Below are 3,758 nucleotides of genomic sequence, written 5' to 3' on the forward strand. Positions count from 1 at the left end.
TCCCACCTCATTTAAAGCACTCAATGGAGGTCTACAAGGCCAATGTGACTCCAAAGGAAATATGTAAAGGTGTAAAGCGCGACTTAAATCGAAAGATTTTGTGCAAAGAGAATGAATAGATTACAATGAGTGTTACTGGCATATCATGATCTGAGTTACATCAGATGAAAGTAAAGAACACAAGGGATACTGCTTCAAGAAGTTTTTTATGGACTAGAGCAAGTCTCTAGACAGTGGCTTTTAAAGTTAAAAGAATCAGATGTTATTTTGGGTTAAAGAAAATGAGAGGACAATTGTATTCATTCAAAGTTATAGAATAGGAAATTCATTCTAATCCTGTGCATGTGGATGACATCCTACCTGCTAGTGGTCATGTCAATCTACTGCAGGAGGAGAAAAGAAGGTCTTGTCCTCAAAGTTTAAAATAATGTTCTCGGTAGAGCGTCTCTCGTTATAATTATCGAGATTCACCAAGAAAAGAATAAAAGGGGGTATTAGGAATGTCGCATGGACATGCTAAGAAATGTCTCTAAAGTATGCATGCGAGAAAACCTACACCTATTCTTATAGTCAAGTGTAATGGAACTGGAAACTTTGGTGTTCCAAAAGTTAATGAGAAAGGATTGAAAATGCATATGATGCCATATGCTTCAGCTGTTGGAAGCTCAATATATTACATAGTTCACGTATCCGGATTATTTTGGCATGTCTAGTCCATATATATATAAATCACTGGAATGGAGTCAAAGATATCGGCCTCATGCTGAAAGAAATAAGTGCTCTCAAAAGATTGTGAGTACAAAGACAGGACTTGTGAAATGTATAAGCGAAATCCACAATTGTCGCTAACTTTCACACTTGGAGTTTTTGTGTGGAAAGCTCCAAAGAATGAAACAATTATCATCAATGTGATGCAAACACATGTTATAGCTCGATATGAGGCCGAGGGACAGGCAAAATGGTTAAGCAGACCTGTACCCGGAGTTGATAATGGTTGACAACAACGATAACCATTTTAAGTTTTTCGCTCCTATGACAACGAGTCAAGTGTTGATGCCAAACACACTGACACAGAGTTATGCGTTGTAAAGGAGAAAGTCGAGAATTATGTAGAAATGCTTGAAGCATAAAAGCAACAGACAAGTGTTTCCAGATCTGCTTATTAAAGGCTTACCGCCCAGTGTGTTCGGAGAACACACAGTCAACATGGGTTTTATGGTATAGTCTAAGATTTCCGGACAATAAAAGGGCCCAAGGTTAAAGAATCTGTTTCAAAACAGAGGAGCGTGTTGTAGGTGTTGATTCTATCGGGGATAGACCGTGATGATGAGACATGCTCTACATACAAATCTGTGATGGAACGAGTACTTTGAAAAAAGTTATTTTAAAATATAAAGTTAAAAGTATATGATCAGATCAGGGGGAGAATGTTAGATTGATCTCTTCCCCAACGGCCCATTGGACCCTTGACCCACCCTTGACCGGGGGCGTCCAGCCCAAGCAAGGCTGGTGGGCCCCTGTCGCGCAGTGCCATATAGAGGAGGTGGGAACCACGGCACAAGGTACGAGGTTTGCCGCCGTCACTGTTTCCCACTTCTAATCCTAGTCCGATCGAAAGGGAGGCACTGAAGCGATGGAAAGCGCCACCAGCCACTTCACCGTCGACCGCTACGCCGATCTCCCCTCTGTTCACCACCGGCACCAGGAGCTCCTGAAGACAAGGAGAAGGTAAACTACCGCGAATCATCTAGCCTACCCGATCCAAAGCATCTAACAATTTCGTGTATCCCGGAATTGATTACAAGCGCAACACAGGCTCCATTAAGAGGACCCAATGTTGCCTTGCTTGTTCATCTTGGTCGACAACGTGCTCCAACGTTAATCACCAATGATGACCACACTTGGTCACACACGAAACCCCCTGGCCGATGATCTCCCTTCTCGTGTAATCCAATTGCTATGACACCGACTCCATCTCGCTCCTGTGCAGCCAATGAGTCACATCTCCACCGTGTTGTGGTTCGGATTTTAAATTCAACGGAAACACGAGGGAATGAGAAGAACAAGGGGAAAGTCCAATTCATTATAGCTACTTACACACTTTACGATGTAGTAAACAGTAATAATGGACAATTAAATGGCAGCTCATGCCCCGTCTTGCGTGCATCCACCTTGAACTCGAAAAAACATGTGATTCTCATCGAGAGTTGCGGATAGTCGTCGATGAGCTTTGCCCCAAGGAGGCATCATCACACTCGGCCTTGAGCTGTGCCTTTGCCTTGCAGTGCTCCTTCTCCTCGTCTCGAGAGATATCCTTAACACGAGGCGCGAGGAAGGCCGTGGAGGGAGCGTCGGCGGGGAAGTTGAGTCTTGTCCAACTCCTCGTTGTGTCGTACGCGTGCCGACACCTCTGTGGTGTTACCCAAAAAGCTTTCGCCCTGTTTTATATATAAAGCAAAGATCATCACCAACCCAGTACAACACACGTCATCAAAACACACGCACACACGCAAGGCAGGATATATAGGCGCTGAGCGCAGCAACACCACCCCTAGCACTACAAGAGCCACCGGGGGCCTCAACCGTGAACACGCCACCGCGAAGAGAAGAAGCTACATACGACGCACCGTGGGCTCCAAGGCGGTGCCTACAGGAAGGTTACGACACCGAAGTGCCGCCACCGCCTGACCCAAGGATCAGAGTTTCCCCCGGAGCAACACGACGGACAACAAGAGTCGCGGCGACGCCTTCAAGAAGGGAACGAGCTTCGCCGTTGCCGGTCAATCCGAAGATAGAACATGTTTTCACCCCGACCAATATTCACCGCCACCGAACGCCACACCCTGGCTACCACGCCGCCCACACGGCCATGGCCACCAGGCAGCACCAAGTCATGGGCTTTGCCCAGGAGCACCGTGACACCATCACCAGGGCCGCCGCCCCAGCATCCAGGACCTTGACGCCACCTCACCCGCCACCCACCGCTACCCCAACCAAAAAGACGAACGGAAAGGAACCGCCTTTCTCACTCCTGAGCAGTCCCCGGCGTCGAGACCCGATAGACCGGCCAAAACTGGCCACCATCGACCCGTCCTGCTGCCGGGCGCGAGATGAGTCAGGTCCTGCTGCCGGGCGCGAGACGAGTCCGATCCTGCTGCCGGGCGCGAAACGAGTCCAGTCCTGCTGCCGGGCGCGAGACGAGCTCGGTCTTGCCGCCGGGCGCGAGACGGGCGATGGGCGCCGCTGGGAGAGGGCCAACCCTCCGATGAAGGTAGCGCCCGAACGACGGGGAGAGGAATCGAAGGTCGCCAAGACCGCTCACCGACAAGCAGACGCCGAAGAAGTCCAGCCGCCGCCGTGAAACGACCCAGAGCACCGCCATGGGCCACCACCACGCCGTGGCAGCCCACATCCGTGTCGGGACCTCGAGGGGCAGCCCCGAACCATCGCCACCACCCTCGCCGCCAACAGCCGCCGCACGCAAGGTCGGCCGAAGCCCACACCGCCGCCAGCGCCACCACCAGCACAAACCACCACCTCCACCACCACGCCGCCACTCCACCTATCACCGCAGAGATGGCCGACCGTGGCCCAAGCTGCCCACAGAGACCCAGCCCGCGCCGCCCGCCAGATGTGGCAGCCGCTGCATCCGCCCGCCGCCAGCGCAAGGACGGGCATGCCACCGCCGGTGCCGCCGACCAAGCCCCTGCGCCAGATCGAGCGGATCTGGGCAGAGCCTCGCCCGCGCGCCGCCTCCC

The sequence above is a fragment of the Triticum aestivum genome, chromosome 1D, assembly GCF_018294505.1.
Source record: "Triticum aestivum cultivar Chinese Spring chromosome 1D, IWGSC CS RefSeq v2.1, whole genome shotgun sequence".
Lineage (NCBI taxonomy): Eukaryota > Viridiplantae > Streptophyta > Magnoliopsida > Poales > Poaceae > Triticum > Triticum aestivum.